Source organism: Periplaneta americana, chromosome 17 (assembly GCF_040183065.1).
Source record: "Periplaneta americana isolate PAMFEO1 chromosome 17, P.americana_PAMFEO1_priV1, whole genome shotgun sequence".
In the NCBI taxonomy this organism is placed as follows: Eukaryota; Metazoa; Arthropoda; class Insecta; order Blattodea; family Blattidae; genus Periplaneta; species Periplaneta americana.
The window spans coordinates 102,173,803-102,195,622 of NC_091133.1; the positions used below are offsets into that span (position 1 = coordinate 102,173,803).

A 21,820-nucleotide genomic window follows, 5' to 3' on the forward strand; every position below is an offset into this window, starting at 1 on the left:
AAGGTGGGAGAAAAATTGAAAAAAAGGAATAAAATGAAAAGAGAATAGGGAAAAAAGAAACAAATATAAATAGGAAAGAAGAGAGGCAGGGGAAGGGTTGGTATTTACGTTACCTTTGTTAGTACATCGTTACTTGTAAGTTTGTAATAAGAAAAAAAAAAAAAAGAAAGAAAAATAAATTAGATGAAATGAATCGCAAGCCATTTCGATTTTTTAATGCATGATCCGCTGAGTTTCGTAGGTGCTGTTGTCCAGGCCACCCTCAAACCAAAATTATCGAGCATGAAATCAAGGCAGCGGCGTTCTAGCTTCTGGATATGTCTGTGTTGAAATAGGCGGCGAGCATGATGTGCATGTTGTGGGAATACAAGGGAAACAGAAGGAATACATTGACAACAAGGAGACGACAGGAAAAACAAGGGGATGACAATGAGAACAAGGGGAATACAAGGAGACCTAGGAGAAGATAAGAAGAAAAAGGAGAATACAAGGAGAACTGGGAACACAATGAGAACTAGGAGACGATAAGGAGAACAAGGGTAATAGAAAGTGAACAAAGGGAATACAAGGAGAAGAAGTGGAATACAAGCAGTAGTGGCGAGAGGGGCTTGCATTTTTATGTGACGGTCAATTTCTAAGTTACTCCTCCAAATATATTGAGGAAAAAGACGTGCTGCTATGCATTCGGTTGCGTTACAGTCCAAATTCAACATCGGAATTACGATACGAACTTCCTAGCTGTCATTACAATAGAAATGAAAAATTTTCTTGAAAACAATTATGGGTTTAATATTATGTGCCACATACGAGATACACTATTAGATTCACAAAGTAGTTGTTCATCTGATGATAATAAGAAATACTGTATCATATTTCAGATTTGCTCCAGTAACGTCTTGTGACATAGAAGGAATATTTTCAGAGTATAATAATTTTGTTTTTCTTTTTTCTGAACATAAAAGGAGAATTTCTTTTGATAAAATGAAAATGTTCACTGTTATTTGTTAGAATGAGGTTAGAATCATAATTGTATATTTTATATGTTATTTTTATATTTATGGGTAAATTATTTTAAATTGGGAGTTACGAAGTTTATAATTAAAAATTGTTATTTCTTTATATTATTGGTTTATTATTTTCTTGTTCCAAAGCTGTGGACGATTGGAATACATGTTTGGTTACCACCCGGCTGTACATGTTTGTCATTCTGGTTCATTGACATTGAGGGATGCGCTATTACTTTTCATTCGGTAGAGATATAGTTCAAGCTCATACAACTTAACAGTTTTGGTACCAACTTCCTAGCTCTGCTCATCATTCCATAGCATTCCCCGAACGCCGGCTGGCGACGCACGGAGGGGGCTGACCTGGAAGCGAATGGGGTTGTAGTAGTAGTAGTAGTAGTAGTAGTAGTAGTAGTAGTAGGTTTATTTTGCCTGGCAGAGTTAAGGCCATGAGGCCTTCTCTTCCACTCAACCAGGTTTCAATAATATACATGAAATACAAAATTAGATTACAAAACAACACAAAAGAAGATACCTTAGAAATTACATAAAATATAGTATTACAATTACAATAGTCAAGATCAATTACAATAGTCAAGATCAGTTACATAATATAAAATTACAAATAGTCAAGATCGGTTACATAATATATAAAATAAAGTAGAAAATTACACAAAATCAAAATCAGTTACATAACATAAGGGGAATATACACACGCACACACACACACACACACACACACACACACACACACACACACACACACACACACACACACACACAATTTATAAGATCTAAAATGCTCGAGATAAATTCGACGATTAATTCACTTGAGATATATTATACAGTTAATAATATACTAATAGGAGAATACATGTGAGTTACAAGACATAAAATGTTGATCAGCAAAGTCGTACTAAATGGCATACAAATACAAATGATTAATATATCAAGATAATAAAAAAAAAAAGAAAAAAAAAAAAGAAAAAGAGAGAGGAGAAAAAAAATAACAACTTGGTCATTTAAGACTCGAAATCTGGGTACGCAGCGAACCTTAGTGTAGTCGGCCAGTGTGGGCTTAGGAATGCGCCTAGCTTGAGGATTAGTGCAATATATTGCAAAAAGATCTCAGTGCTGGATCATAGTGCCCCCTCCCGAAAATTCCATTCCATTCCCTGTATTAAACCCTGGTTCCTTTTGGTGAGAAGCCATCGTTTAATCGTTTAGCTTACAGTTATTGTCCGATCTCTGCGATAATGAGATCAATTTCTGTTCTCAAATTTCTTTCTAATCTTGTACACAACGCTGAACGTTGGCAGATCAACCCACGCAGCGCCTGCCACTTGCACAACTCTCAGCTGCAGCTACGCGGGTCGCGGGCTCTGCTCCGGGTGAGATAGCTTTGGAATGAGTTTTACGGTACAGATTTCCTCAGTCGAGCGACTGGTTACTAGTGTCGAGACTCTCGATGAAGTTCAGTGTGCTGAGCACGCTTAACTCGCGCATCAGAACACTATACGTTTAATTCTCATTAATTCATTGTCGCAAGGGAATTACTGCTATAATTAACTATTAATACCATTACTGCTATTAACAAGTCAATTTTTGGTTGTGAACATATTAGTTCAGATTCTTAATAAGATCTTGCAGGACCGGCACACCACCGCTGTCGAAGTCCGTAATAGACTTCAATTGGCCACGCACATCAACATAAGTGAAAGGACATTTAGAAGACGGCTTGACGAAGCAAATCTGAATTCTCAGAAGCCCGTAACTGGTCCTCTGCTGTCTGCAGAACAACGCAGAAATCGCCTTGCATTTGTAAGGAACCATCAATATTGGACACATAAGACTGGAGCCATGTACTCTTTACATACTGTGTAAGAAGACCTGATGGAAGGGAACGAGTATGGAGGAGACCACGAGAACGCTATCTTGACTGCATTATTTTCAAACGCACACCATTTGGAGGAGGCTCCATTATGGTTAGGGCGGGAATATCTACCAACGAGAAAACATAGCTTGTCCTAATCGAAAATGAATCTCTGACGGCAGTACATAATATTGTGAGGTTCTTCATTATCATGCGGTTTCGTTCTCGATATTTGCATGATAATGCCCGTCCTCACGCTGCTCGGTGTGTGCCGGTTTTTTGGATGAAGTTGGTATCGTGTCTCTTGGGTGGCCTTCATGCATCCCGGACTTAAATCCGATAGAGCACGTATGGGGTAATCTAGGACGACGTGATCGAGGCAGAGATCATCCTCCAGAAACAATGCAACAATTGAGGGAAGCTTTACGGTAGGAATGGCAAAACATTGGCCAAGAATACATTAGTACTGTGGTAAGAAGCATAACAAGCCGAATGGAAGCATTCATCAGAGCAAGAGGTGGAAACACCCACTACTAGGTTGTGTCGCTGATGCGGTTTACTCTTTGACTAACAAATTCATTTAATTTCTGAACACAAATTAATCAAAACCTTAATTTTATGATATTTTTATATTTTACGATATTTGTATCATAGAGTCATTTAATTTACCTCAAAAATCAATTTCGTTTCTTAAAAATTCATGAAATTTCCATAATTAAATGTTACCTGGAAATATTCAAGATGCTCTCTTTTTTATTTTTGCCGGTCAATGTATTTATATTTGGAAACAAACGTTTGAATTACAATGGACATGAAGAAAGATCAAAGAATATACATTGTTATGTAGACAAGGGTAGGAAAAATATTCTAGTTTTAAATGGCTCTAATGTAAAGTTGAAGTTTTGTTAATACTCCTTTCTGGCATGATGCCCTCGATATAAAATAAAATCCGAAAATATTCCTAAAGACATATTATTATGTGTAGTCTTGCATGTTTACATAAACTACACAATATTATTTCATTGCTATAAGTTATTCCTATTTTTTTTACTTAGGCCTATATTGTACTATCGTAACTTACACTATAAAAAATAATTCCCAAAGCGACAAGTACACTTATTAATGTGGAACGTTTAAGTGGGCACGTATTCGGGGAAAATGTCCGTTATCTTTTCTGTAATACCCTAAGTCAGCCGCGGCGAAAATGCGACTCACGAGCACACTGTGGCTCGCAGTGCTTTTCTCTCGCTTCCTACCTACAACCCCCACCCTCTTACTCACTGAAGTCAAACTCAGTTCTATTTGTATTTGTCTCGGACCTGCGAGTGGCGTATCGTCGCAATATCTCTCTCGAAACCATGTACCTCTATAAAAAACGGAAGTTTCAAGTAGGATGGGAGGATGAATTCTTTTGCTTACAATATGATGAAAATATTAAATGTATGATTTATTCACAAATGTTACTACGAAAACGGTTGTATAACATAAAACGGCATTATAAGTTACTACATGTTACTGATGAAACATTAAAAGGTTAAGTGTTATTATTATTATTATTATTATTATTATTATTATTATTATTATTATTTTATCATCATTATCATCTCTGTACGTCGATTCTTTTACAGCAGATGTACGAATAATGCGGTTAGATTTTCAATTTTAACTCACAGATTTACAATGTGACGTTAAATGAAAGCTAGATGTAAGGACTTGACAGATATTGAACTTTTCAAATCTTTGGAAAAAAATAAATATTTGAAGCTTCGTTCTTTCGCTTGTTCTGTTGAAGCCATGTTCGCTGTAACTTACGTTTGTAAAAAATTATTTTCAACAATGAAAATAGTAAAAATCAAATTTAGATCACGACTGACAGACAAATACCTTCGTGATCAACTACGATTGGCAGTAAGTGACATAATTCCTGATTTTGAAACTTTGTCGCAGAGACATTCTGAAGTCAGTTAATTTTAGGTTGTGATAATGTGTCCTATGTTTTCTTGTTCATTTCTTTCTTCGTTACACGTCCTAAACAACTTCCCCTTCGGTTGTCCGCCTCCCTCCATAGGTGCTATGCACGTTGCAGCTTACACAGTGGCTCGGCGCACCATGGCCTTTTCGCCACGGCTGCCTTAAGCCAGTGGTGCATATTCAAGCCCGTGCGGTCTTAAGTACGTAGCGGGTAGATTGCTCTGCGTGCGAGTTAAGTTAATTCCCCTACTAGAATGTACCGCTGTAAGAAGACTGTCCATGTATATAAGTTAAGTAGAGCAGCGTTGCATAGAACAAGGAGACCTACTGTTCTTCTTAATATGTGGAAAACATTGCATTATTAAGAAATGAAATATTCAGAGACGCTAAATGGAAATGATTCAACACAAATTAGAGCTCTTCTGTCGCCCCCATTCTGCAGATCCAGGAAATTTGTCTCTAGAGTTCCAGCTGGAATTAATTAATCTTTCACATGATGCACTGCTGAAAGGTATTATAATGACAAGGAATTCTTTAGCTTTTAAAATTCCTTAAACTATGGACTGTGACCGAGGATTCGTAAATTCGCAGCGAAAATTAGTATATTACAATTGAAGGGTTCAGAACCATAGTGGGCCAAGCGCCATTTATTAAAACCGGAGAAAGCAAGGGTTAAAGTTAAGTAAATATCATAGTTAATGAAGATTGACATATCAATTAGTTTCAATGTGCATACTTTATCTTACTTGCTATATGTTTCGTTAAATTATGGTAATCACTTAATTTTAACCTATATTTAATAAATGGCGCTTGGCCCACTATGGCTCTGAACCGTTCAATTTTCAGCAGCACACACTTACCGGTAGGTTTTCATGAACCTAACAAAGCCAAGATTAAAGACCAAGCTATTCGAACATGATAGCCATCCTATGCTTAGATTTGCTCCTTTAAATAACGTTTTGCGAGACGTAATACGGCTGGTGTGGGGCGGAAATCGAAGAAGAGATTCTGGCGAAATTCTATTTTAAAAGATTTATTTTCGTATAATAGTATTCCTTTTATGACGACAATGGTGTAATATTCCAGCAGTTTCGAAAGTTGTATTCGTGAACGCAGTTATTTTTAAGTTATTCAATCCGTATTGTAATGTATAGGGTACATTTTGTTAGTTATTCAAAATCGTACATATCTGTTGTGAAATAATTGTATTGAATTTATTAAAAACGTGTATAAAGAGTTTTGCATCTCGACTTCATAATGTTAATTTTGTTCACTCTTGTCTTTTGGTCGCTCTTATTTGTACAGCATATGCAACTGCTGCCAGGTAACACGCGAAAGAACCTAAACTTGTTCGCGGGTTGTTTCTCATACATCTCTGCCCTACGCGCATCTTTATTCCTTAGCCCAGGCCTGCACAAACAGCGCTCAACGAGCGCGCGCGCTCTTTCGGAGCGGGAGAGCGGTGTTTACCGCTCGCCGAAACGGAGAGGAAGATACGTCAGAATGACAGACTTGCTATAAGTAGAGGAGAGAGAAACGATCACTCAGTTATCTAGTGGAGTGCAGTGGGTAGGCCTATTCTCAGTAACTGTTTCACGTTGCTTACCTGCTGCTACAGTACAGTATGGAGGAATCTAAAAGACGGAACATGACATTTAATATTTAACGATTTACAGCTCGAACTTATTGATCTTCAATGTGACCTAAGGGCTAAAGATCGTTTGAGTAACACTACTAGCCTAGTTGAGTTTTACAAGACTAAACCTTAGCAATAATATCCACGACTACACAGGCTGGTTGTGAAAATGATCGCTATGTTTGGCTCAACATTTATATTTGTGAGCAACTGTTTTCTATAATCAACTTTAATAAAGGCAGACATCGAACATCTGTAACTGATGTTTCATTACGATCAGTAGGCTACTGTTCCTTTCAGCTGCCAACAGCATAGAACCTCGTTTTGATGTACTGATAAATAAAAATATAACAAAATGATATTGTACATTTAAGTAGCTATAGAATTTCTATTACTTCTGTAAAATAAATATTTCTTTATTAATTAATAATAATCCAAGATAGTTTTGCAAACACTGAACGGGAATTTATTTCATAAGCACTCGTAATAGTACTTTCTTTTGTGTACATTTTGTACGAGATCACCCCTTCTTCCAGTCCACCCTCATAACAGAGCGCAGCTAATATCTGCATTCCGCTCTTGAGCTGTGAGCCGGCTCGGAGAGCGCAAACCTTGTGCAGGCCTGCCTTAGCCGGAGCGTGCGTATGCAACCCGTCATATAAATTGATTCTTTGCTGCAGCAGGCTGATGCAACCCGCAGCATAGCATCAATGCTACAATAATATAATAAATCTTATTAATGAAACATGCATAATGATCTTAAAGGCCCATTCACAATGAAAATTAAACTTAACCGTAACATAAACACAGAAGTTTGTGCCCAGGCTACCAAATGGGATCATTCACAATGATTCACATAATCATTGACATAAACATTACCGTAAGACGTTAACATGAAAGTTTGCAAACTCCAAACTTTCAAGCTTATACTTACGTGATTTGCAAACAGAACACAATCGTGGAGCGCTGAAGTATACGACAGAATATGAGGAATTGGAGTCGTTATGTTTCCATGGTTACCAAGTATGTTTGCTGTTATGTTTATGTTCCCGTCGTGAATGCTGGTATGACTTCTTGATTTTACTGTAACGTTAAGTTAACGCTTACGTTATGTTTAATTTTCATTGTGAATGAGCCTTTAATATCTTTAATATACAGTACAAGATAACTTACAAATATCCAAACCATACAATCACTTACACGCTCCACTCAAATTACAGGCATTTTGCAGAGTGGGTCAGAAGTCACACAACACCTGTTCATTTTCCCTGCAAAACAAATCTTTGCATGAAAAATATGTCGGTAATACTCATATGACATTAGGCGAACGTATTTCGATGTGTGATCATGGCGGGAAACACCTGGCGAACTTGAGGGAAACCGTAAACACTGAAATTCCCAGCCATTCCAAGAATGCATTTCCAAAGCCTTCGTAATGTAGTCGCGCATTGTTGATCGGGGCACTTGCAAATCAGCAGCACGTTTTATTGTTCATTTCATAGGCACTGGCTCCACTGACTCAGCGATGACAGTAAAGATAGAAAACACATTATTGCCACGGCACGAAATGTGATTTCCTGTGCTGTCACGTTCTGCATTCAATGTGTGGTATTCGTTTTCTCCATTTATTTACGTTGCTTAGAATCACACTTTTCCCACGCCACGGACGCCACGTCCTCTCCTGTGTAGCACTCGTGCCATCACGTTTAGATTTTCTGTCGCACCGGACATTGTTGGACGGTGGAGAGCACGTGCAGGTTCATTATGGAGGAATATATCATTGAAAAAGTAAGGCAATATGAATTTATGTATAATTTTAAGTCATCCAATTAACAGTTTCTCGCAGAGTGGACGATCTCCCACTTCGTTTCTCTTCTTTAACACAACACAGATTAATGTGCGAATACTAAATGAGGCAGTAGAGTAAGTGCACAGCTTCAAATACTTGGGGTGTACTATAAACAGTAACATGAGCTGCTGCCAGGAAGTCAAAAGGAGAATAGCAATGGCCAAGGAAGCTTTTAATAGGAAGGAGCTTCTTCTGCAGACCTCTGGAAAAAGAACTAAGGATGAGACTAGCGAAGTACTTTGTGTAGACTGTGGTATTGTATGGAGAAAAAACATGGACATTACGACGAAGTGAAGAGAAACGACTAGAAGCATTTGAAATGTGGATATGGAGAAAGATGGAGCGTGTGAAATTGAAAGAATAAGAAATAAAGCTGTGCTAGAAAGAGTGGGTGAAAAAAGAAGAGATGCTGAAACTGATCAGGAAGAGAAAAAAATTGGTTTGTTCACTGGCTGAGAAGAAATTTCTACTGACGGATGCACTGAAAAAATGGTGAACGGGAGAAGAGTTCGGGACAGTAGAAAGTACCAGGTGATAGGCGCATTAAGATATGTGGATCATATGCGGAGACTAAGAGGAAGGCAATAAGAAATATTGAACATTGCTGGGTTTGCAGTGAAAGACCTACCATTTGGTAGAACACTTTGTATGTATGTATGTATGTATGTATGTATGTATGTATGTATGTATGTATGTATGTATGTATCCCGTACTGAAAGCTTTTCTCTCCCACTTCAACAAGTTATCTCTTCTCAGTGGTACCTTACCAAAACTAGCCCTGAAATCCTGCACGATGTTACTCACGATTTTTCCGATATATGGCCGCTCGTGGACTCACACGGAAGCCACAAGTCTCTCCTCCACACTGAAAACTCTCGCATTCACCTCAACATCTTGCACAATATTGTAATAGCTGGAAATTTCCGTGCGTCTTGATTTCCCTCAGGTCCGCCAGATATCTCCCACTCTCGAAATACGTCCGCCAGGTAACATACGAGTATCACCGACACATTTTTCATGTACTGATTTTGTTTTGCAGGAAAAGTAAGCAGGTGTAGTGGGACTTTTCGCCCATTCTGCAAGAATCTCGTACCAATTGTTTTATGATTCAGTAAAAATAATCCTTTCCCTTCTTATTTGCAGGAAAAGAAGAGCGCGAACAGCAGCAGCAACAGAAGAAGAAAACGAAGAGTAAAAGAAGAAAATTAATCGAGATGAATATGAGTAATTCGATGAGGCATATGGAAGATAAACATTTATGAAGCAGTATAGTGAAGATGTTGCAGCCAAGATGACAGACGATAGTAGTAGTGAAGACTAAATAGGATAGATAATATACAAAAGAGGGAACAGGCAAAAGCAAGATAGTGCTGGGAAAAGAAATGATGGACGTACGAATAAGGACGAGTAGAGACGAGGGCATAACGGAAGGTGGAGAAAAGAAGAGGATAGAAAACGATTAAGAGGAATGCGTGCATGTTGACGTGACCCATGATCCGCCGCGGCGTCTGTCCAGCACGTGATCGCCGCTTCGACTGTGGCCCTCAGCAGCTGCTGCCAACAATACACACGACACTCGCAGCCCGTGCAGCGCGATTGTGCCGCGACTGCGCTCTCGGTCCACTGCAACAATTGTGAAGTTCGCTATATGCAACACGCTCATCTTAACGGGGTTGTGTCGCATGGATGAAATAAACATTTATCGAGAAGAATCTGCATACATCACGAGGCAGTACACCTGAATTTCAAGATGCATCATACAGTTTCTTCAAGATATCTGCCTAGAACAGATCTAGTGCTACTGTACTGCGTACATCTGTGACATCATTAGTGAAATAGTGATCATGAAGTACTATAGAACGTCACACGCTCGTGTCTATAAATGCTACGAATGTAAATTAGTGTGCAATAGCGAGACAAAATCACAAAACAAGTTTTTTAATTCATACAAATTTCTTAAGTGTATATTGTGATCGTTCTTTCATAAAATATTTTATTTGCAACTTTTCTTACTCGGTAGGAAATATAATGTTTGGAAAAACTACTCATCGGTATGAATGACCAAAATACGTATAAAGGAAGAAATAATTTTTTAAATATATTTATTATAGTGAATTCTCCAGTCACGTCTTCTTAGTATGCATTTATTATAAACTAAGTCAAAATACAATACTGTGATATTTGTACGTGATATTGCGGAACGCAAATTACAAACCAAAAAAATCACTGTTCGAAACGAAATCATTCCTGTGTCTGTGATAAAAATAAGTGAATTTGACATTAATAATAAATATAATGAAGAAAGACAAGTAAATATCAGAGAAGAGTGTGAATTTTCATGTTGTGCTCGTGGATGTTTTCGGAGCGGGTAGTATTGGGCCTGAAATCAAAACATTAGCAGATCAGGTTTGTTTGTGCGAGTCGGGGGCAAGGCCTGCTGGACCTCTTCTCGTTAGTCTGCAACCTTGCCGTCAGCCACATGGACGCTCACTTCCGGCGCTCCTCTTGATTACCGCTACATCTACCGTTTGTTTGGATAAGCACATTTCAACATTTTACCGGTAAGTCTATCACTTTTTACATGTTTACTAAACAATAATTTTTATTATTGCGCCGTAGCTCTTTTATGTGCTACTTTTTACGCAGTAATTTAACTTTCATATTATATCAATGATTTCAACGTCGCGTGTTATTTTTAATACTACACTGTGGTTTTTTACACGGCTTTGATGTCTTTGATCCTTAAAATATAGTCTAGTACTGTATGTAAAAATACTTCGAAAGGGTTGATAGCCTGGAGGAGTACATATGTTTGGAATATGCAGCAGTAATTCCAAAAACATAGTCTCTGCGAGACGGTTGAGTTTACTAGAATAGACCTTCGGTCTGTCACGGAGGCGATACGGGTTCGAGTTCCGGTTAGGCCACGGATTTTTAATTGCAAAAGCCTCAGTGACACTATGGCGGACAATGCCGCATTCGGGGTTTTTCTCTGGGTTCTCCCACTCCCTCAAATTAGGCTTAAGCATCATTCCGTCTGATCTTTCATTATAATTCCATAGCATTCTCAGATCGCTTGCTTTCTAGGGACGAATGGAGTTGCCTGGTCGAAACCTGGATACTCAGCAAACCTTAGTGTAATCAGCTTGTATTAGTTGTAAATGCATTTAGTCGAAGGATAAGAAACTGTATAAGGTCGCAGTGCTGGTTCGTAGTGCCCCTCCCTCCCCCAATATTAAAGTATTCCTTTTCAGTCAGTTATTTTATCGACGCTGTATCAATTATTAGGTTAGGCCTATTTAACGTCGACCGAATTGGTGATGGCGAGATGAGACGAGAATTCGCCTTGTGATTACCTCACATTCGTCTTACAGTTGGAGAAAACCTCAGAAAAATCCAATCCAGCCGAAACGTACTGATCCGGAGCTGCGCAAGGACATTGCTCTGAAATGTTGGATATCTTTATTTTTACATTCCGATGCTAAAATTCCAAAATATAGCATCACTTTTAACACCAAAGTTTTAGCCTTTTGTTTTACAACTTTGTTGATCCAAACATATAGTGATTGAGTATGTTTACAACAGAGAAAAGACGTATCTTACAACATATGTAACTCATCGTTTCCTCGTTAAAAGACATGAACCGGTTTTCCCTTCGATAATGATGACCTAATATTCGCTACGATATCACAAGAATAATTTCGACATCATTATTAAAATTGTAAAATACAAACAAAATATTGTGTAATTGCAGACAAAACACTCTCGTTACAACTAATTTAATTAGAAGATGATTGATTGAAGTAAGACCGGGATGCAGAGATGACCATTACGTAAATTTTGGTCCACACCTGTGGAGTAACCGTTAGCGCGTCTGGCCGCGAAATCAGGTGGCCTGGGTTCGATTCCCGGTTGGGGCAAGTTACTTGGTTGAGGGTTTTTCCGGGGTTTTCCCCTCAACCCAATATGAGCAAATGCTGGGTAACTTTCGGTGTTGAACTCCGGACTTATTTCACCGGCATTATCACCTTCATCTCATTCAGACGCTAAATAACCTAAGATGTTGATAAAGCGTCGTAAAATAATCTACTAAAATAAAAAAAAAACGTAACTTTTGTTAGTGGAAAAGAGGGAGAGGTCATTCACGAATAGAAAAATGACATGACTTAAAATGCTCGACGTCTCTTTCTCTTTTTTAATTTCGCTATGGATATAAGGGAAATTTCCTAAAGCCATAAATAGGTTCGTAAATACCTCGTACTATTAGCGAAGATAGAAAATTATAGGAAGGTTCTTGTTTGATTGTTTTCTATTGGATTTTCTACACTGGAAATGTTCAATTTCATTTCTGAGCTTGGGGCTTCTGTAAGACGGAATTCATTGCCTTCGATGTTAGGGTTACAGGTGAGGATGATGGGTAGTAAATTTTAATTTTGACCACTAGAACCGGCCTGTAACTTTTGTATAGGGTGTTCCTTTATATTTCATTTCAAAGGAAGCCAAACTACTTTTACATTTTCCTTTTACTTTATTATTGGTGGGGGTTGCTACTTACGAGCACTGCGATCTTCTAGATCTATTATATTTACCCTCCAAATGGGCACATTCTCAACCCTCACTAGCTGTCTACACTACTGCCATACCAAAGGAGGCTTGCTTATCACCTGGTGGTTGGATAGTCGTCTATATGAGTAATCCAAGTAGACGAACAGTCAGGAACAATCGGATCCTGCCGTACCGCTTGGCCTGCAACCTGGCGTGTCGCCTAGAAACTATCCAAGTCACTGAACCCGTGTTTTCCCTGGATATCCACCAGGCAACAATCTGTTTTTTTAATATACGCGTACTAGTTTAATTATTGTTGTATGTTTGTAATAATAGTAGATAATATTATGAATGAAGCATTGATATTAGTTGTTTACACATTGGAATCCGTCCGGCGAGCTACATAAAAGCGCTATGATGCTGAAAAAATTGTGACAAAATGTAGGATAAGAATTAACAAGACGTAAAGGCGTAACTCTCGAAATATTAACATTATGCACCCAACGTGACAGTCGATATATCAAATCATATTTCAGAGAAGTATGCTAATTATTTTCTGTAAGAAGTAGTTTTCTAGTCAATTTTAAGAGATGCCTGTTCGCACCGTTGAACAAATAAGCAAGGAATGACTGGCCACTAGGCGCCTATAATGACACCTTTATATACTTTCTTCTGTTTTTATCACCTCCCTACCATTTGTTTCATTGTCTGCCAGCATTTCAAACTGCAAATTATTTACGGTACTATTACAACATGCTTTGCGATCGTAATTTATTTTGTTTACCACATAGATAGTCAACTGAAAATGGCGGCTCCGTTGAAACATTTTAGTCAAGCTAACGTTAGTGAAATAGAATTTTAGTAAGTCAATTAATACCTATTTTATTGTATTAGAGTACTTTATTTCTTCTAATCTTTATATACTTTCTTCTAATCGTGTAATAGTCAATTAAATCCCCCACGAGTTTTGATTTTTTCTAGATAAATCAAATCCTCTAGTGAGATTACTGTTGAAAAATCCCAGGCCTGACCGGGACTCGAATCCGGATCGTTTGCGTGAAGGTCTAGATCTATATCACTCAGCTACCGCAGCGGCAAGTCAAGCTCAGAATTTTTATCACTCCCGGCCAGGATTGAACCCGTCAACCTCGGATTCAATGCCAAACCGAATACTGCTATGGCAGTATCCACAACCACCTCTGTGTCTACTGGCTTTTAGAACCATGAATGCGGGCATCGTTTCGTTTCGATTATTTACATTCCTAACTCTTGTAACATCTTCAGATTTGCAAGATTCAAGCCATTCTATGTTCTTTTCTTGCTTATCTTCTAACTTCCTGTTTCAAAGTCGTGTATATTTCTAAGTTCAAAATCATTTTAAATAGTTTTCTCTTCTCTCTTTAGCCGTCAAATAGACATTCAAAACCTCCTTTCATAGTCTCCTGCTTGTTCGTTTACATTCTCATAACTATTCTGTTTACTTTAATGTAATATTCAGATATTTTTATTGTGTACGTTCAGCTTTTAGCTAATATCAAGTATAAAAAATTAATACATCTTGATTTGAAATCAAAACAAAATATAGCTTGAACTCTATTTCGGATTTTCCTTCTTTTTCTTTGACAATTTTTCTGAACTCCGAAATGCCACTTCAGTTTTTGATATTTAGAAATATAGCCTATTTTTAAGATTTTCATTGTAAGTTTTAAATTACACTGGGCAACAAAATTGAAAACTTTTTATCTGGTTTTTGAACGAAAGAAACTGTACCGGTATTTACTACATTGTGCTATGCCGAATACAATTAAAAACATTGTTGGCTGTTGTTTTTGTGATAGGCCTATATGGTATTTTCGTGTATATACATACACATATAGTATAGCCTACACATAATGAGGTCAGTAGAATTAGCCTATTTAGTTGATTCTTGTTTTTGCAATGCACTGTATTTTCATATATCCGCATATGCATGTATGCGCATAATAAGGACAATATAATTATATTGTTAGTACTTGTTTTGTGATATACGCCATTACTTCCGGTGCAGAATGTTACAATGTATCTTGATTACACAACTTTTAACACTATATCACTTCGGAGAACGTATTGTATGTCTTTCACGTATTAAATGTTTTACATTGTTAACATGTTTCGGCGTACTAGTGGCCATCTTCAGAACACACAAAAACACATCCAAATGAAATTCTCAACACACAACTCAATTTCAGAACACACACTCTTTGACTCCACATTACACTACACAAACACACCCCCACAGGAAACAAAACAAAAGGCGCCAAGACCAGCAACAGCCATTTCTAAAGATGGCCAATGGTAGGCCGAAACAAATTAACAAAGTAATAAAATTTAACACGTGAAAGACACACAATACGTTTTCCGAAGTTTACTATGTTTGAAAATACAGTGTTACATATTCCTTTTGCGAGATTTTCGTTTATTGGACTCTTCTGAAGTCTTCTTTTCTGTGCAACAAATACGAACTCGCCACAATGTAGCAAAAGTTGTCACTTTTGTTCACACATGAGCGTGACATTTTATTCCAAAATTCGTCTCTGCATCACGGAAAATGACACAAACCCGAACTGAAACAAAATTCAAAGTTACGATTCAAAATAAAAATTTTCATAGTTAGGTTTCAATATAACTATTCTAGTACAACCAAACACTGTTTCTCAAAAACCAGAACCAATGCGCGATTTGTGTTGAATTTTCTTAAATCGGCGTATCGAGGTTAGGTAAGAAACGTTTCTATCATTAGGAACCAAATCCAGTGTTGCCCAGTACTATATAACTTTCATTGTGAGCCTTTAAACTACGCAACTTACCATTTTTTTAACTTAATACACATTGGGAATTCTTCATTGATAGACACAAAGTGAGAGCAGCTTTATTTTGTTTATTTTTACATAGTCTGCGATTCGTTGCTAAGTTACGCTGGGGTTGTATGTTGTAATAAAGACTTGAATCGTAATCCCAATTGAAGGTTTGTGTCGAAAGAGGCTTACAGAGGTTACCGGTACAGGACCACATGCGAGAGAAATAAGTTTGATTCTGCTGGTGCCAAATGACTTAATTATCTTGGTGACAGTTAAAGATTCCTTAAGACTTTGCGAGAAGAGAGATTAACTAAATATATGCGCGTATCAACTGTCATTTGAGAGGACTGCCGTGTTCTGGGCAGCGGAAAAACTTGTGAAGGTCGATTGAACAGTTGTTTACTATGAGGATTGTCATGTCTAAATTCCACTGCAGGACTTTGATGTAGATGGATCTTTCAAGGGATCTTTTATACTATACAGTCTCTTCAGTCGATGACCACTACACGACAGGTATGATACAATGAACACGACAGAAAATGTGATACGCTTATGAAAATTGTTCCATAATCGTTTTACTCAGAGAAATTCTTATACGATCTGAGAGAATTCGAATTTTGATTCATTTAATAATGAAATATCAACTTTTATGAAAAGTTACTTCCTGTAATGTAGATAAGTCAACTTATTATGGTAATGTTTAGAAATTAAAACTTGGAAGTGTGATGTGTAAAAATGAAACGCGATGAAAAGATGTGAATGTATCACAAATGAAGTGTTTAAGACTGTTGGGACTTTGTATTTAACAGGTCTTGGTAAATACATATTTACATGAGTAAAAAGTTACATTTTTGTTAAATATTTTGGATGAACTGATGTAGACTATTATAAACGAAAACGAAAATATACAGTAAAGATAAGCGATCATTGTCTCTCATTACTGGCTTTTCGACTGAAAAGATGCTGAACAGATCAAAAGCACTTTTGAATTCCAGAGGAAGCTACTTTTGATGATGATGATGATGATGATGATGATGATGATTATGGTGATGATAGTGGTGATGGTGGTGGTGGTGGTATTGAGGACGAAGAGCTTAATAATAGTATGACACATTTATATTAATAAAATAAAAACTAAAAAGATAGAAATATAAATAATAATAATAATAATAATAATAATAATAATAATAATAATAATAATAATATATGAATTATATTCATTTCTTGAAAAACCAGAAACCATTAAAGCAGATAATATTATTATTATTATTATAACTAAGTTTTCTCATTAGAAGTAATTGCCAAATTACTATAATTTGTTTTAATAGACCGCAAAAAAAATAACAATACGACGCAAGAAATTAAACACCGCTAACAAATTAAGGGTCCAGGGGAAGAACATACTAAGTCACATTTTACTGTTTTTACAGAAGAGCAAGTTTAAAGTTTCCATTTCCATTACTTTCTATTGTCTCTGAGTTATCATTTTTCAAATATTTCTGACTTAATCAAGTGTTTACTCTGTACAATTAAGCCACTGAAATCTCTATTGCCTGAGGTATTATATGGCATCCAAAACAAAAAAAATTGATAATTTTGGACTTAACACGTTTTTCCCCCTGGACCCTTCAAATGCTATTTTGGCCTACTCCAACATATGACGTCAAGATCTATGTTTTGAGAGAAAAATATTGAGAAGAATATACGGTCCAGTATGTGATAATGGCATTTGGAATAAACGATATAACGGAGAGCTGTACGCCCTATTTAAGGATATAGATATTAGTAAATATATTAAGTTGACCAGACTGAGATGGGTAAGACATCTAACGAGGAAGGACGATGCTGAAATTTCCAAAAATATATAAGTAACACAACCCTATGGAAGAAGGTAGGTAGGAAGGAAGGAGGAAGGAAGGAAGGAAGGAAGGAGGAAGGAAGGAAGGAAGGAAGGAAGGAAGGAAGAAAGACCAAGACTTCTCTGGATGGATGAGGAGAATGGTGATGCTAGAACTTTTGGACAAAGAAATTAGAGGAGGTTGGCAATTGATCGAGCGACAGGTGGAGGAAATTCCTTCAGGAGGCCAGAACTCAGCAATGAGTTGTTGCGCCACTGATGATGATGATGATGATGATGATGATAATAATTAAGAGCAAATGCTGGGTAACTTTCGGCGCTGGATTCTGGACTCATTTCGCCGGCATTATTACCTTCATTTCACTCAGACGTTAGATAACCATAGCAGTTGATGTAGCATAGTAAAATAACCAATTAAAAAAACGGTACCAGTATCGGTAAAAAACACAACATAATTCTGAAACTGTCCTTTGAAATTGAGGAAATAGGGGCTGATTGTGCGTCGTTAATGAAGACATGGCGTTGATTTACAGTAGGCCCTACTAGAAAAAAGTAGGAAATGAACAGCGAGTGTCTGCTACAGGCAGTAGTCACCTTCAATGTTACATCATTCTACATTATGATAGTTCAAAGCAAGACAGCAGTGGAAATATAACAACTATTTGTTACTAAGTTACACAAAAGGAGGTGAACTTCGCGATTCTAATACATATTTTCTTAGATCTCAGATTATAATTGTTAACCGTCAGATTCTCGTTTTTCCTCAAGATAATAGTATTTAATATTTTTAATTGTTCAAAATACAAAATGGTGAGTTGATAAAGTTTCAGGTTTAATTCGTTTTGTATAGGGTAGGCCTACATAGCAACTGAACGGCTTCTTCTACAGACATATCAGCCGACGGTGTTGTTGATTCAGCAATCCTAACTTAGCGACAGAGTATTAATTAAGAAGTTCATGCCTAAGAATGTAACACCTCATGTTATTTAATAGGCTGCAATACATAATGTTACATAAACATACCTATCGTCTAATTTCTGTGGTGGCTGAGTGGTCTAGACATGGATTTTTTTTCACAGTGATACTTATGGCTGACAAGGTAGCAGTTTGGGGTCTTTCTCGGGATTCTTCTGTTTCCCAATATTAGTTATCACCATTCCATCCCATCTCCATTCCTTTATATCATCGCATTTCCCAATCTCCGACTGGCGACGCACGGAGGGGGCTGGTCTAAGGACGAGTGGGGGTTGCCTGTTCGAAACCTGAATACTCAATGAACTTCAGTGTTCTCAGCTGGTATAAGTAGAAAATGGGTCTAGCTGGAGTCAGCGTAAAAGTTCTGTAGAATGAGCTTAGCGCTATAGTTCACCTTTTCCTTCAGAATGGCACAGACCTGGACACTTTCATTTGAGTTACTACAGATACCCTTAACTCCCCACTCTACTTTCCCCGGATGAGACAATGTTTTAATTGTTTTAATTTCCCTTAAAAAATGGTACTCTGCCATTGTGCGACTATATCATAGTCGGAATAGAAGAATGAGTTAACCTCCCTCAAATCTATTTTAATATTATCCTCCCATCTACGTCTCGGCCTCCCCAAAGGTCTTTTTCCCTCCGGTCTCCCAACTAACACTCTATATGCATTTCTGGATTCGCCCATACATGTTGCATGCCCTGCCCATTTCAAACGTCTGGGTTTAATGTTCCTAAATATGTCAGGTGAAGAATACAATGCGTGGAGTTCAGCGTTGTGTAACTTTCTCCATTTTCCTGTAACTTCATCCCTCTTAGCCCCAAATATTTTCCTAAGAACCTTATTCTCAAACACCCTTAATCTCTGTTCCTCTCTCAAAGTTAGAGTCAAAGTTTCACAACCATACAGAGCAACCGGTAATATAACTGTTTTATAAATTCTAACTTTCAGCTTTCTTGAGAGCAGACTGGATGACAAAAGCTTCTCAACCGAATAATAAGAGGCATTTCCCATATTCATTCCCTCCGAGTGCCATTTATATTTGTTACTCTTTTTCCGAGATATTTGAATTTTTCCACCTCTTCGAAGGACAGATCTCCAATTTTTATATTTCCATTTCGTACAATATTCTGGTCACGAGACATAATCATATACTTTGTCTGTGGTCGTGCCAGGGAATCAGTCCCATTCCAAGGCTTATCGTATGGATTCGTAACAAGCTGTTTTTTGCGGTGATGGGTTGTTAGCCCTTCGCCCAACCCCCAAGCTGCAGGACCACCCCTTATCGGCTGTCCATGACTGCTTATTCAATATATTCGCAGCTACCCTCCATATCTGGAGGCCGTCTCCTCTATCCGCAACCTGAGGACGCGCCTTTACATGTAAAAAAATAAATTATTTATGTTGAAATTGCCTGTAAATTATTATCAAGAAAATTCAGTCATCATTATCTTACTTAAGCAGTTAAGAGGTAAAAAGACTCGACTTGGAAGAGAGAGCTTTAGAAAAAAAAATCTACATGTTTTTTGTTTCTAATAAATACTCGTATTATGATTGTTTCCACACTTTAGTTTTATTTCGATATTTTCAATTGAATGTGAAACTTTGACAGAGTTACTCTGTTTTTCAATCTATGTACCGTATGGATAGATTTCATTTTTCAAATTTACCTATTTATGTTATTTTCATTTTGTTACAAAGCCATTACTTTCAGTTGTATTGACAAAAATATAGGCCCCTATTTATTTCCTTTGCGTTCAGCTATCACAATTTATTTTTGTTAATTATTTTTCTGCCACATTTTTACGAAAACTTGTGCTTGAAACTCTTAAATAATTGGCTCATAATAATTATGTTCAGACACTCTAAAATTAATTTCACGTTAAGAGGGAAGTATTATATGATATTCTTATTGAATTTGGTATTCCCAAGAAACTAGTTCGATTAATTAAAATGTGTCTCAGTGAAACATACAGCAGAGTCCGTATAGGTCAGTTTCTATCTGATGCTTTTCCAATTCACTGCGGGCTAAAGCAGGGAGATGCCCTATCACCTTTACTTTTTAACTTCGCGCTAGAATATGCCATTAGGAAAGTTCAGGATAACAGGCAGAGTTTGGAATTGAACGGGTTACATCAGCTTCTTGTCTATGCGGATGACGTGAATATGTTAGGAGAAAATACACAAACGATTAGGGAAAACACGGAAATTTTACTTGAAGCAAGTAGAGCGATCGGTTTGGAAGTAAATCCCGAAAAGACAAAGTATATGATTATGTCTCGTGACCAGAATATTGTACGAAATGGAAATATAAAAATTGGAGATTCATCCTTCGAAGAGGTGGAAAAATTCATATATCTTGGAGCAACAGTAACAAATATAAATGACACTCGGGAGGAAATTAAACGCAGAATAAATGTGGGAAATGCGTGTTATTATTCGGTTGAGAAGCTCTTATCATCCAGTCTTCTGTCCAAAAATCTGAAAGTTAGAATTTATAAAACAGTTATATTACCGGTTCTTCTGTATGGTTGTGAAACTTGGACTGTCACTCTGAGAGAGGAAGATAGGTTCAGGGTGTTTGAGAATAAGGTGCTTAGGAAAATATTTGGTGCTAAGCGGGATGAAGTTACAGGAGAATGGAGAAAGTTACACAACATAGAACTGCACGCATTGTATTCTTCACCTGACATAATTAGGAACATTAAATCCAGACGTTTGAGATGGGCAGGGCATGTAGCACGTATGGGCGAAACCAGAAATGCATATAGAGTGTTAGTTGGGAGACCCCAGGGAAAAAGACCTTTAGGGAGGCCGAGACGTAGATGGGAAGATAATATTAAAATGGATTTGAGGGAGGTGGGGTATGATGATAGAGACTGGATTAATCTTGCACAGGATAGGTACCGCTGGAGGGCTTATGTGAGGACGGCAATGAACCTTCGGGTTCCTTAAAAGCCATTTGTAAGTAAGTAAGTAAGTAAGTAAGGTACAACTGCTGAACAATTTTTCTGGAGAGGCCTCACACCATTGCTAGCGACTTTCATCAGCAACTCGTTGAAAAATACACATGGGCGCCCTTACTCACAAAGTCTGAAATGTTGTCTTTTAAATTCCGTCGCGTGGCCACACCTACCTATCTGCTGAATGAAATGGAGAATTTCGCACCCTTGGTGACGCTGAGAAGATTTCGTCTTATTTGTGATTATTTTCAGTTGTATAAAATTGTGAGATAAATCTTTCCTCACGTGACTCTGTGTTATGTAATAAGC

The 21,820-nt window shown here is 37.4% G+C and overlaps 1 protein-coding gene and 1 long non-coding RNA gene across 5 annotated transcripts in view; one reads left to right on the top strand and one right to left on the bottom strand.

The window, feature by feature from the left end:
* Window positions 1–1,117: 1,117 nt before the first annotated feature.
* Window positions 1,118–21,820, bottom strand: part of LOC138692698 (uncharacterized) — an 80,580-nt gene continuing 59,877 nt past the window's right edge. Inside the window, exon 3 of one of the 2 annotated variants that reach the window (XR_011330110.1) lies at window positions 1,118–1,367. This is a non-coding gene — a long non-coding RNA (uncharacterized lncRNA). Of the gene's footprint in view, window positions 1,368–9,824; window positions 9,957–21,820 lie in introns of those variants that run through there. The other variant, XR_011330109.1, reaches the window with a different exon arrangement.
* The window catches only part of LOC138692696 (adipokinetic hormone/corazonin-related peptide receptor variant I-like), a 118,725-nt gene continuing 106,768 nt past the window's right edge, over window positions 9,864–21,820 (top strand). For all 3 annotated transcript variants that reach the window (XM_069815829.1, XM_069815828.1, XM_069815830.1), the window contains exon 1: window positions 9,864–10,894. The gene's annotated coding sequence lies outside the window, so the exon portion shown is untranslated. The remainder of the gene's footprint in view (window positions 10,895–21,820) is intronic.